Source organism: Terrapene carolina, unplaced genomic scaffold, assembly GCF_002925995.2.
Source record: "Terrapene carolina triunguis isolate 2854851 unplaced genomic scaffold, T_m_triunguis-2.0 Scaffold262, whole genome shotgun sequence".
Taxonomy (NCBI): domain Eukaryota; kingdom Metazoa; phylum Chordata; order Testudines; family Emydidae; genus Terrapene; species Terrapene triunguis.
The window spans coordinates 1,298,315-1,313,207 of record NW_020664613.1 but is presented as its reverse complement, the minus strand read 5'-3'; positions in this window follow the sequence as shown (position 1 = coordinate 1,313,207).

The following is a 14,893-nucleotide window of genomic DNA, read 5'->3' as shown; positions in this document are numbered from 1 at the left end:
TTAACAAAATGCGATACATTTCTCTGTGCTAAGATTTAATGTTCTTTTCTAACATATTACTATTTTCAGTGTAAAACAGGAATATTTAAACAGATGTGCGACTTGTAAGGTATACCGGCAAAGCATGAGGCTTCCAACCCCTAAGTGAAGCATTAAAGATTACAGAGTGATCACAGCAGCTATAAATACTAGCTTACTTCACTCACCATGTCTGTGCTCATAAGCTAAAAAGAATCTAAGGAGTGGGAAATCAGTCATTTTAGTTTTGAAACTATTTTGGGATGCTAGACGTTGCAAATATTTTTGCTTTTATATTTTCCCACAGTAATGTATATTTGTCTGACCTCCCTCCTCCCCTCAACACCCAGAGAGGAGTAAGTATGCCACAGGGATTTATGGCGAGATTCAGATCTGTTACACCAAAGGAATAATTCCAGAGTAATTCCACGGAAGTCAACCGAGATCATAATCTGGGGCATTTAATGCTTCATGACAATCTGGGACTAACACAAAGAGCAAAGATCCTAAGCCTAGATTCAAAAGGGACTTAGGTGGTGTGATGCAGAGCAATGCAATGCCTAACTTTTAAGCACCTAGAAAATCACAAGAACAACCCTGTGATTCACAAACCCTGAATCAGGCACTAGGCTCCCTATACTATGAATGCGGAGAGAGCAGCACCTTCGACTATGATTCACAAAAGCCAGTGCACTAGGTGAGGAGCCACCTAAGATAGCCACTGGGAGATACCAATGTGTCCTAACCCTGCCCCTCTGGTGGAGGCAGGAGCCTAAATCCAGGCTGCACCTAGCTCTGCTGGCATGATGGGAACCTCTCTCCTGGAGTCAGGTATCTAAGTGGTTTCTTGAGAGAATGAGTTAGGTGCCTACCTCGCTCCACACAAAATGGCAGGAGGAGATGGGGTGCCCATCTTATAACTTTTATCCCAATCATCTGAGATGTGGGAGACCTGAGTTCAATATCCCCCTCTGCCAGAAGAGGAGAAAGGATGGGGTCTCCCCCACCTCTCAGGAAAGTGTGCTAAACACTGAGTTACTGGATATTCTTATTGGGGTAGGGAGGATTGGACACTCCCTTAAATCCCTCCTGTTGAAGCTGCTCCACTTTGGATAAATAATGAAAGGATGATTGAAGCAGGAAGACTAGATTCTGGGTTGCCACCTCCCAGGTGGGTGCCTTACCACCACACTACAGAGCCATATTCTCTCTCTCTCACCCCGTGACTTTCATTATTTATCCACAGAGGCACAGCTTCAACAGGAGAGACGGAGGGAGCCCCACATCAGAATATCCCATAGCTCCGTGGTTAGAGCACTCTCCTGAGAGGTGGGAGACCCCTGTTCAAATGGTGTCTCCCCTTCTGGCAGAGGGGGAATTGAATCTGGGTGTCCCACATCCCAGGTGAGCACTCTAACCACTGGGCAAAAAGTTAGAAGGTTGTCGTCACCACCACCTCCTCCTTGTTCAGCAGCCAGATTTTAAATGGGCCCCAATCCAGTAGGTGGCCTCTGAGCACGTCTACCCAATCAGGCCCCACACACGGGTTAGATGGTAAACAACAACCTTCATGAAACACTCTGGGACTTGGGCAGGAGACAGGCATACAGATGCCTAGAATGAGGCAGCAGAGTGAATGCTCAGAGACAGACAGGTGCCCAGAGAAATTTTACCCTGAAAATTTAAGCACCAAGTAAGTTTAGGCGCCTACAGGGTTCAGCAGAAATTTTGTGGATCATAGTCAAGCCTAAAGCTGGAATTTAGGCTCTGAAATCCAAGATTTCGGCACCTAACTCTGGGGTTTAGGTACTTAAGTAACTGTGTGAATCTAGCCCTTAGTACCTCTACCGCACCATGACTTGCCTCATCATGGTGACTTTGTCAGATGACCACATCTATTTGGCTATACCTTTCCTAACAGCCTGTGCAATGAGTCATGGAATGGCTTTGACAGGGCATCACAATAGAGGATAAAAAAAAGGGGGAAGAGATTTTCTTCCTGCTAGCGGATCCTAATTAGAATTTCAGACAGGCATCAAGGTTAGGTTAGCACAGAATAAATGAACAGTTGTAAGGTAAATTGTATTCCCATAGAGCCCGTTCCTGCAAACCCTTACTGATATGTAGTCTGTAATCTAATAAAACTAGCCCCTTTGGGCCAAATCTTCAAGGACTACAACAGAGCTCACCAATCTCTACCAGCTGATTACTTGGAACACTAACTTTATTGGGACCTCTTGCAAGAACAAAGGTTTGCAGGATTAGTTTAGTAAGTTTGTTGCTCCGTTAGTATATCCAGAGTTGCTCAAATTCACATTCGCAGACCTTGCACCATGTTTAATTAAATGACATTAGCACACAGCGGCTAGTGGACCAGTGATACTTAATCCAATATGGTTTAGAGGAGAGATTTTGTTGTGTATAATAAAGTACCTGTGAGTAGTTAGTCAGCCAGAAGCAGGGCCAGCTGAATATTCATGGCACCTCTCTTTTGTACAATGAAATGAGCTCTCTTTTTGTTGAACCCACTCTTTAGTGGTCTTACACCCTGAGTTCTGCTAAGGTCACACTTCAGTACTGTTGCAGGCTTATCAGAGCATGTGCTAGTTTTCCTACTGCCCAACCCTCTGAGGGCTCTTCAAGCTGCTTGCAATTTCCTGTTTAGTGGAACTTATCTGGATTGTAAGTTTTCCTTAGGGAGAAGCATTTTTCCCCTTCTCATTCCCCGTCATCATGGCTGTGCTACCTCAGCCCTCTTTTCATTTTCACTCAGCATCATACCTCCAGTAGGCACAACTTTGTACTTGCAGTTTTCACACACACCCAAAAAAATGAACTCGTAAAAATGCCTTTGAAACTAGTGTAAAATTCATTATGAAGCAACACATCGGGCCGCAGCTGAAGGGTTTCAGCGCTTAACATGGAAATTGTAACTGACATGTGAGTTCCAGGAATCTTAGAAGGCCTCTTTGGGGATTACTGGCTTTAAAAACATGTTTCTGCTTAGTCTCAATCAGAGAGGAAATTTTGAGTCAAGGATTATTAATTTCTTTCAGAATCTAGTGGCTTGCTGCCTATGCTTTCTCAGCACAAATCCAACAACCTACACCATTTTGAAAAACCTGACTGGTTCTACCCTGACAATTCAATCCTTAATCACTGATTTGCTGTATATAGAGCAGCTGGGCTGTTTAAAAAACTCATCCTCCCCCTCTTCTGTTTCTCTCATGCAAAACCCCAATTAGAACCACCAGTTTTGTGTTGTATTTAAATTGGCACTAGACTGTCACAAACAGGATAAAGATTTCCCTCCTCCCCAACACACATACACACACCTTTCCACATTACAGCTTCCTGGATCTTATCTCCAGTTGGTGGAAAGAGCTCATGGGCTGCATGCCAGATGCTCTCATGTATACCTGTGCCAGCCAGTGAAACTGGGTGTTTGCACAGTAGGTGAATACTGTACCCTAAAAACAATTGTCACAAATTACTGCCCCAAGAGCTGCAGGGAGACTAAGGCGGTCTGTGAGGTGGTCCCCTGGGGGCAATGGATATATACAGCGCCCCTTGCCAAGGGTTGTGGCTAAAGGCATAATCTGGCCTTTGATGATCAGCACTGCATATTACTTAGCATTTAGGGTATTATTTTACAGCCCCCAGCAGTGTGCTAGATACCTCACAGAGTGGAGAATGAGACATGCTCCCTGCCTCAAAACGCTTACAATAATTTCAAGAAAGCAAAGGGGCAAACAGAAGAATTGGATGAGGATGCTGAAGGAAAAAGAGGGGTCCCAGGAATAAGAAAATAAGGTTACCCAGCTGTGTGCCCCTCAGGATTCTACTACACCAATGCATGCACACACTTTATGCTAGTTATAATAAAGAAAGTGGAGTATTAAGAAAGCCACCTGACATACATTAACTACTTATGTGTTGATTGCTGGTGGTGTGCTCCAACCTGTACAAAATTCCTCATAAACACCCCTGCAAGGTACCGTTATTCTTATTTTACAAATAAGGAAACAGTCTCAGAGATTCAGTGCTATCCCTAAGGCAAGAGAGGGCGTCTGCGTCAGAGCTCAGATAGAAATTTAGGAGTCCAAGTTTCCCACTCGTGCACTGTACGCTAGACTGAGCTCCCTGTCTCTGCATTTGCTTCTTTTAACACTTCTTCGCTATCAATTGATACACAGATTTTTAAGAGCTTTCTTTTTGAGGCTGCTTCTTCTGAAAAACAAAGCATGAAACATGCAGCATAAATAATAGAAAACTTCGCTTCTCCTGAAACACAGGGACAAATTCTCTGTTCCTCGGGTTCTGTGCTGAGCGCAGGATAGGGAGAGGGAGGCAGAAAAGGGCTAGAAGCCACCTACACCTCTCCCTAACTCTGGCTGGGCTTTTCTCTGGTGAAATATACATAGTGCCAGTTTGTAACAGCCCTCTATGGGCCCTTACACCAGCACATCATAGCCTGAAGTGTAATGCCCCCCTTCCATACCAGAGCTGCAAAGGAGACTGGCATAGAACTGTGATATCAGCTGTAAGCTAGGTGGGGGATCTGATGATGAGGTATTCTGAAGGGGCCATTTCCAACCCCTTTAGTGACAGCATAAAGAGACCCCATGGTGGGGTAGAATCTGCCCCAGAGAGGCTCATATATTTGCATGTACAAATGTAACTTCTTAGATACGGTTCTGCTTTTATTTTTAAAAGGCTCCTCTATGGTTTGGTTGAGCATACTGGAAACTCTAACCCAATTCCCCCTGCACAACTGGCTGCATCTCCATTCCTGGTTAGATAATTCTTTAAAAGCTCATTTCTGCACGTTGGTCTCCTTATTCTGCCTGCCTGCCAAAAATGCAGTCTAACTTCCCTGTTTGGCAGTGGCTTTGTGCGTGATGTTGTGTGATGTCATTTTTAAACCACCCTGCAGTGTGCTTCAGTATTTGAACTATCTGGCTCCAATTCAGGGTTTACAACCACATCAGCCCATGAGAAATATCATCTCAAGGAATGAGGTTCCCATTAGCACCACAATAAAATCAAAACATTCTCATTCAAGGAAGGAGCTGCGCCAAGAGACCCATCCCAGAACTACCTGTTGAATTCCCTAATCTAAGTTGGCAGGACATCAAGTCCCAAAAGGAGAAAAATGACCTATAATGTTCTTCAGTAACATAGTTGAAATGCAAACAATTCTCCCTTGCCCAGTGGTCTGCAAGCAAAGCACCATTGTTATTTATACTACTAAGACATCTGGTGTACGGACTGCCTCTTGCTGTGTGTGTGTGTAAGACACCTAACATTATGGGGTCCTGGTCCATGACTGGGGTGCCTAGCAGCTATTGCAATATAAATAAAATACTGACAGCACTATTATTTCCATGCAGTTAGCTGATTCAGGAAGAGATTTCCGAAAGTTCCTAAGGGATTTAGATGCACAAGTTCCTTTAAAGGGACTCCTGGCCTTGGATCTCTGTAGGCATATTTGAAAATCTCCCCTTCTACTTTTCAGAGCTCAGCATTCCCTCATTGAAATTATTTATGGCTTTCCTGGTTGTTGAGCCCCAGGATTCTCTTTACGAATCATGGCCCAGATGGCCAAATGTAAGTGAGTGTTTGTCAAACACAAAATAGCTGTGAGTTCCCTTGTAAAAGGTCTTGCCCTTATCTGTATCAGCCCTCATGGTAGTGGAGAGAGAAGATTCACTTGTAATGAAAATAAAGCAGGTTCTTCACTGAGGCTGCTGGACACAGACAGAGCTTGTAGTTCTCTCTGGCTCCCATTTTAACTGAACTGCTTAGTGTCACCACAGAAGGAGCCTGATTCTGTTCTAACTTGCACTGATGTTACACTGTGGTAGCTCTATGATCTCCAGTGGAGTTACTCCTGATCTACACAACTATAAGGGAGGTCAGACTCAGGCCTAGGGTTTCCTTAAGTCCAAGATTGGACTAAGCAATCATAGGAAGGACTTATGTACAGTGCCCCGCTGCTGAAGGATTGCAGAAAGAAAACATCAGGTTGTTAATGAATCATAGATGCCAAGAAAGAAAAGAGGATGGTCTGAGCAACCATCTGCAGACGTATAGTGGGATCACATCTAACATCATAGCAATGTGCTGCTGCATTGTAGAGGACGCTAATAATATTTGATGCAAGGAGAGAGTCTTGTCTCACTGGTGTAAATCAGATTAATTCCATGGAAGTCAATAGTGTTAAATTGGTGTAAAACAGAAGGTGAGAGCAGAACCAGGCCTGTTGACTCTTGACAAATGCTTAATTTTGCTATACCTTAATTATTAATATGCCATAGCACTATAGTTCATTAGTTATCGCAACACTACAGCGCATTCAACCATATTTTCTGGGCGCTTTGGGATTTATCAATTATTTGCACAGATTCCTTTCTAAAACATGGCCAGTTTGTTTATCCCACTATACAAAAGGGCTATAGAGTTGCAGGTGACTTATGTCTTCAGTTGAATTCTTTTAGGGTGACATTTTCTAATCTGTCCTTTAAAGATACACAGACAACTCAGGTAGTCAGACGTCTGGCTACCCATTGTGTGTATGCAAATTCTGTTTGTTTGCAAATACTGGGCATACACTTGATGATTACCTGTTCTGTTCATTCCCTCTGGGGCACCTGGCACTGGCCACTGTTGGAAGACAGGATACTGGGCTAGCTGGACCTTTGGTCTGACTCAGTAGGGCCATTCTTATATACACTTCAAGCATGGGTTGAGGCCACTTTGAAAATCTAGTTCTGTCTAATTAACACAGCTTTTCGCAAAATATTTTTGGGTAAATTTTTTTATTTATGGTATCAATTTGAGACATTCTAGCACAAAGATTAATGGGCACTTGGCTCTCTGCTTGTTTTTTTCCCATGGTATGTGACGTTTTGGAGGGCAACCTTGTACATTACAGAATATGGGCTTGATTCAAAGCCAACTGAAGCCAATGGAAAGATTCCTATTAACTTCAGCAGGCTTTGGATCCCAAAGCGCCCAGAAAATGTGGTTGAATGCGCTGTAGTATTGCGATAACTAATGAACTATAGTGCTATGGCATATTAATAACTAAGATACAGCAAAACCTTACACACAAGTTTTCCATTAAGTTTCGTGACAAAACTAAGTGTAACCTGAGGTATTGTGTGTCTTTTCTTTTGCTGAATCTATATTGTAAAATCAGGCATCTGAAAAAAAATCACAGGGCCAGATTATGAAGTGATTCTATAGCTTTTCGTCAGGGAACTAATGCATTCCAGGAAGTATGAGGTTTTGAGAACCTACCAAACTATATTTTCAGCCTGTGAACCTGATTCTAGTTCACAAAACTTTTCAACACAGTACTTTAAACCTTGATTTTCCTGAAATGTGATTCAATTTTTAAACATGATAAAATATAATTAACAGTAAAACACAACCAGCAGCCCATATACCAGGTCCCCAAACTCAAATACACACCCCCCCCTTTTTTTTTCTAGCTATACATAGAAGCCCATGCAATGTGGCCCTGACCCAATTGACTTCAATGAGATTTGGATCAAGGCCTGTATTACAGACGGAAGGACTCCTCACAGCTCAGGGCCGAGATCCCTGGTCACATGGATCCTAACTTAATCAGTCACATGGGAGAGCAAATCCCCCTGATGATTCAACCTATCCCTCATGTATTTTATTTCAGCGTGTAGCGGAAGGATGATTGTATGGTGAAGGTACTGGACTGGGATTCAGGGTACTACTGATTTCTGTTCCTGGCATTGCCATAGACTTTCTGTGTGACATTCTCTGGACTTCAGTGCCACCTCTGTGAAATGGTGGGTTGTTTGCAGGGGGGAGGAAATACTACTTCCTTTCACATATCCTTTACCCTATTTGGATTGTAAATTCTTTGGGGGTAGGGATTCTGATCTCCACTGGGACTGCTAAGCACTACTGTATTACAAAATTATTTCAATGTCTATATTAGCAGAGCACTGGTTAATTTCATGTAGACATTTCAGGAAGCCACACAGTGAGCAAATTAAACCAGCTAATCCAGCTGGCGTCAAACATTGCCAGCTCTAATCATTTAAGACGATGGGAAGGTTTGCTGCTGGCTTGGCTACAGTAAGGCAGGTGATATGTCCTTTACTTATTCATAGATTCTAGGACTGGAAGGGACCTCGAGAGGTCATCGAGTCCAGTCCCCTGCCCGCATGGCAGGACCAAATACTGTCTAGACCATCCCTGATAGACATTTATCTAACCTACTCTTAAATATCTCCAGAGATGGAGATTCCACAACCTCCCTAGGCAATTTATTCCAGTGTTTAACCACCCTGACAGTTAGGAACTTTTTCCTAATGTCCAACCTAGACCTCCCTTGCTGCAGTTTAAGCCCATTGCTTCTTGTTCTATCCTCAGAGGCTAAGGTGAACAAGTTTTCTCCCTCCTCCTTATGACACCCTTTTAGATACCTGAAAACTGCTATCATGTCCCCTCTCAGTCTTCTCTTTTCCAAACTAAACAAACCCAATTCTTTCAGCCTTGCTTCATAGGTCATGTTCTCAAGACCTTTAATCATTCTTGTTGCTCTTCTCTGGACCCTTTCCAATTTCTCCACATCTTTCTTGAAATGCGGTGCCCAGAACTGGACACAATACCCCAGCTGAGGCCTAACCAGAGCAGAGTAGAGCGGAAGAATGACTTCACGTGTCTTGCTAACAACACACCTGTTAATACATCACAGAATCATGTTTGCTTTTTTTGCAACAGCATCACACTGTTGACTCATATTTAGCTTGTGGTCCACTATAACCCCTAGATCCCTTTCTGCCGTACTCCTTCCTAGACAGTCTCTTCCCATTCTGTATGTGTGAAACTGATTTTTTCTTCCTAAGTGGAGCACTTTGCATTTGTCTTTGTTAAACTTCATCCTGTTTAACTCAGACCATTTCTCCAATTTGTCCAGATCATTTTGAATTATGACCCTGTCCTCCAAAGCACTTGCTCTTTTATGATAAAATATAGCACCAGCCACATGGGTGTCAAACCTTGAGAGAGACAAACACACACATACCTCCAAGGCCAGGTTAATCTTTCATTCTTCATGCCTGCTGGGAACTGTCAGCTTCAGCACTGCTTTACTAGGGAACTTGGTCGAGTGTGGCGATTACATGGAGATATTTTACATGTGCAGTGGTGTTGTCTAGATATGAATTGATATTTACCTTAGTTTTGTCTCCTTTTCTTTATTGTGATTCACATGCCATACTAATTAATTGAACAGCACATGACAAATATGTTGTTATTAATGGTATCTGGGGTGTCAGTCAGTTTTGCTGCAGCTTGACTGGGGAATTGTGAGGGATGATAGTATTCTCTGAGCTATATGCTAGTGCTAATGAGGGATACAGAATGCAGCCAAGACCATAAAGCAAGGCACAGATACCTCACCCTGAGTGGTCAAACAAACAAACAAAAAAACACTCAAGCACAGAGGTGAAAAAAGCGTGTCTTATGCACAGCTAGAGACAGCAGGTAACTTCAAATCCCCACTCTCCTGTTTCAGGCATGCCAGACCTTTAATAGAGTGAAAGCTAATCTGATGTTGCATGTTTCACCTAGACAGCAGGAAGCGTCCCTCCCACACCATACCTAACCCACTCAAAGGTACTTGGGCAATGGCATCGTTATTCATTAAAATCATAACATTGTGGGCTGGATGGCTCAGGAGGCTGGGAATTGGGCTAGAAAGTCTTTCACTTCTACGTTGCTAGCTTGACTCTATCCCAGGTCATAATGACTGACAGTCCAGGTTCTTTGGTGGACCTTGTGAAATGGCAGTCCCTGGGGACCTATGGATATCACAATGTCACAGAAACCATTGTCACAAATCGCTCCTTTGGTCTCCATGCTCAGCTGAGAGGCCAATGTCTGGATGGGCGAGGGAGACCGAACTGTCCTCTCACCCCGATAGGTGGTCACTGTTGCTCAGTGCTGAGGAATGCTGGTGGAGCACCGTGAGGAAGCTTGTACTGCTGTATTCATTCCGTGTTCAACAGACTTTTGGCAAAAACATGTGGGTTTTTTATGTCATCTTTTTTATTCCTACAGGGGGGGAAATTGCTGCTGGACAGTGCATGTGACAAATGTCTTTGTTACAATTAGGTGGATGGGATTCTTTAAACATAAGAACCAGGTAATGCACTCTTGCAGTAAAAGTCTGCATTTTTCATCACTATCATCAGTTTATTTATGTAGCGTAATGGATGTAGAAAACATCCTTCTGCACTGTACAATCCAGGCCACAGCCAAGCTGAAAGTCATGGCAGATAACTGCAGTGTAAGCCTGTGTAAAGAAAGAAGTTTTGACCTAAAGACCTTCAGGGATTTCATGTCCTCAAGGGCTTTTGGGATCACATGATGTTCCCAAAGCTCAGGTGCTTGCCTAGTACATTAAGGTCAAAAAGGGAACCTCTGCCAAGGATATTTAAGTCTAAAAGTGCAGCTATGTTTCACCTCTTGGTTTAACCTGGGAGAGATTGTTATATTCTGGTCATTAACAAAGCAAAAATTAAATCTCTCTCTTGTGAATTTCAATTGCTGCTTCAAGAATTGGACAAGTACGGGGGAATGGAATCTTTCTAGTTCAGTGACCTGGGAGAACAAGCATACAGTACTTCCCACTTCTAGAACACCATTTGTGTTTCTAAAGATCCCCAAATGCTTTTCACATTTAAAGTGAAGTGGAAACTAGATAGAAATTGTTTCATCTGCCACTGAAATGCTGCCATCACTGTCGTGAAACACTGCAACCATTCAACAGCTCATGATCATACCCAACATAGTGGGACAGGAAGCGAAGAATCCAGCAAACTGCAGCGGGGTTTTTCACATAGGCAAAAAATTGGAGTTGGAATTTGGCCAGGTGATCTGGGTTAACGTGCTTATATTACTGGGATTTTTAATGACCACAAGTCGGTAAAGATTACTATGGTGCTAACTGCTCAGTGAACTCACCGCAAACTTACTCAAATACAGCTTTAGTCAGAGTTCAAGCTGAGTACATGAACCAGGAATGATTCATTCAAATATTTGTGTGCTCTCAGATTTTCCAAAGAAGCTTATCAGTAATCTGTTTTTATTTCTCTGGATACCCATACATATTTTCAGCCTGATGGCTATGGTACACTTCAAACACAAACTTGGTTTGGTGGGATAGGTTGCATGAGCAAAACCACCTGGTATTTCTCGTATATCTAAGCCTACCTGATGTGATCAAGTGTCTCAGCCTAGTTCAACTTAAGCCACTTCCCGCTACTCGGAGGTAGCCTCCAGGACCGAGAGGAGGAAGGAGATGATATTCCTCCCACCCACATAAAACAGAGGTGTCATGCAACAATTGTAAGGAATCACAAGAAGAGTTGCTTTTTTTTTTCAAACACTGAAGAAGGAACTCCTTTAGAATTAGGAAGTAGGATTATCCCTAAAGATACTCTCTCTGCTTGATGTAGAGCTTCTCCTACAACCGTCTCCATCCCACCTGACTTCCTTTTACAGATCTAAAGACACCGTACACAGACCTTCACGCCATCCACCTGCACATCTGCCCAGTGCCGTGCCTAGCTTCTTGGGACAAGTGCTGGGCTCAGGCAGGCCCAGCAATACCAAGAGCCAAAGGGGACATTTGCATCCCCCCCCACAATGATCTTCAAGGGGCCCCAAATATTGTCAGAGAGGCCAAACTTACTTCACAGCAAAATACTGACACAGTAGCCAAATTTTACTTTTTTTAAACTCCTAAAATCCAAGATTTTCCAGGCTTCTAACTAGCCCCTGGATTCCTGGAAGGTTGTTTCTTAAATAGCAACACCCAGGAGACCCAAAATACCCACTTGTCCCCACCAAGTAATGGGAACTGGAACCAGCCCTGGGCTCAGGACTTACTCATCAGAGAGAAAGACAAGGAAGGGGAAGATAATCTAGGGTATGTCTTCACTGCAGAGTTATCTCAAGCTTTTACCCAGGTCAACCCCTCTCCCATCCCCACACACACCCTCTTACCTTAGTTCAGGGTGCTTTCAACCCATGCTTCAGCTGGGGGTGTGGGTTAGAGCTCAGGTTGTGCTTTCACTCGGGGTGCTAACCCACCCATCTTGCAGTGAGGACGCAGGCTAAATCACTTGAGTGCTGATAGTCTTCCAGTGCTTCGCTCAGTTCCCCACCTGTGCCCAGCAGGACAGACAAGTTCTTCCACAATTCACTGGGAAAGAATCAGAGTAGCTCATCTGACTGCAGGGCACAGAACCATGGGATATACCCTGGGAAGTCCTAACGATACACACGGGGCAGTGCGGCACCAATGAGGATACAGTAACTTCGACATAGCTTTGCAATGTAGCTGCTTGTACCCAGACTAGGCAAACCCACATGCTTAGACCTGGATGCCAATCACGCTGACCGACCCTGGTAGCATACGCCAGCCAGCAATCATCATTAGACCCGACTCATGGAGTCTTTTGTAATCTACAGCCATTTTGTGAGCTTTGGTCTTGAGCTAGGGAGCCACAAACACAGACACAAAGAGAGCAGCGGTGGAGTCAGTGCACTACACATTTACCATCTACAGCAGGCACATGAAAGTTAGTGGGTGCAGGAAGTGGAGGTGATATGAAGTTAATTTCTCAAGCACACAAATGGAATTTTTGTTGCTGCTGTTACATGACTCAGTGTTTTCATATGTCAATAACTGACAACAGTTAAAATGAGACAGAAATCAAATGCATGTGGGAGAGGGAGCTGCGAGTCTCTAACGATGGGGGACAAAGTAGAAGTAGGCTGAGAAGCTGATACACTCTACACAGCACAAGAGAATCAGAATGAGTGTAAATGACATCCGGCTGTGCAGTGTAAATTCATAATATGCTCTAGGGAAATCTCTGTTTGCGCCTGCCAGCAGAGGGTAAGTCCGAGGAGGCTTGAATTCTCACATGCAGCTAAATCCTAAACCCACTGAAGTCAATGGCAAAACACCCATGGACTAATGGAATCAGGATTTGACTCATTTTTTAAATGTCTATATGTAAGATTGAGCAGGTTTGTCTGCTGTGTCTCTGTGCTATCCTGTAACGTGGGAATAACCCCTTGGAGCACCATGGAGAAATACCCCTTTCGTTTATGAATTTTGAACCCTGACTTGGGGGCCAAGGGAGTGGCAAGTAGGCTCACGGATCCCATCAATTGTCCCAATATAGTATGGGAATTCCATGCATCCAAAACCATCAATAACCTCAGGTTATAAAGTCTGAGCATTACCAGGCTTTATAACCGGGTGTAACATCACCTTTTCCACAACATCACACACCTGCATAACAATGGTCCCAACAGTTGATCTCCCCATGCCAAATTGGTTTGCTACAGACAAGCTGCATTTGGGGGTGGCCAACCTCCAGAAAACTATTGCAATGCACTTGTCCACCGGCAGGGCCGGCTCCAAGTTTTCTGCCGCCCCAAGCAGCGAAAAAAAAAAAAAGAAAAAAGCCGATCAGCGGCAGCTCAATCGTGCCGCTCCATTCTTCGGAGGCAGTTCGGCAGCGGGTCCTTCACTCCCTCTCTGAGGGACCCGCCGCGGAAGACCCGGACGTGTCGCCCCGATACCGGACGTAGTGCCACTCCTTTGTATTGGCCGCTCCAGGCACCAGCTTCCTTTGTATTGGCCAGCTCTTAGCTGGTTCCTTTGTATTGGCAGGCACTTAGCTGGTGCCTGGAGCCGGCCCTGTCCACCGGTACGGGGCACCTTATGCTGGTACGCTGCTGCTGTAGCTCCAGAGTTAGTCCAGCACGTATCTCCAGAAAGGTTGCTTGCCCCATCCTGAAATTCTCTCACCACTGCTGGTTGTCCCAGACCTGCAGCACGATCCTTTCCCATCAATCTGCTCTAGTTTCCCAAGCCCAGAAATGGTGCTGTATGCTGTGAAGCTGCTCCAGGAACCAGTCCTCTATCATCAGTTGCTTGGTATCTTCCTCTTCTTCCTCATCCTGATACCACTACCACTGAAGACTCTCCCATTGCTGGAGCAGCAGCTGCTGCCACATCATCTGTTCGGTGGTGCAGCTGGTGAAGTCCAAAGCCAGTTTCATCTGAGTGAATGCTGAAATACAGCCCAAGCAGCCTCTGCAATATTCCAGGTTGCCAGCGGAGCGGTGCTGAGCATTGTTGGGTCCATGCTGGCTGTCAGCAATTCAAAAATGGCCCTGGTCTGCCCATAAGGGAAGCACGAGGCAGAGACAGCTGAATCACTGGATTTTTAAAAAACATGAACTAGCCTGGTTTCCAGTGTGTCCCACAATGCACAGCAAGAAAAATCCCAGAATGCACACTGCTCAGCTGCAAAGCAAAGGAGCATGGGTTACCCTCCAAGAACACCACGCCCTCAGTTCACAGCAAAACACTGCCATGTGTACACAGGGATGCACTCTGACAGAAGCACATGGTCCTATGTGCATGCTACCACTGCTGCTTGTGTAATACGTCACCTGATGCGTGGCAAAAAGCTAGGATTAACCCCACCCCTGTGTGTAGACAAGTCCTTAGACAGATACCATGGCTGAATTTTAATGTGAAAGTTGCATAATGTATAAACAAAAAAGAACTAGATACGTTCATGGAGTATCGGTCCATCAATGGCTATTAGCCAGGATGGGCAGGGATGGTGTCCCAACTTAGAGGTGGACAAACTTTTTGGGCCGAGGGACACATCTGGGTGGGGAAATTGTATGCAGGGCGGGGCAGGGGGTTGGGGTGCGGGAGGGAGTGCAGGGTGTGGGACGGGGTGCGGGGTGCAGGAAGGGGCTCAGGGCAAGGGATTGGGGCAGA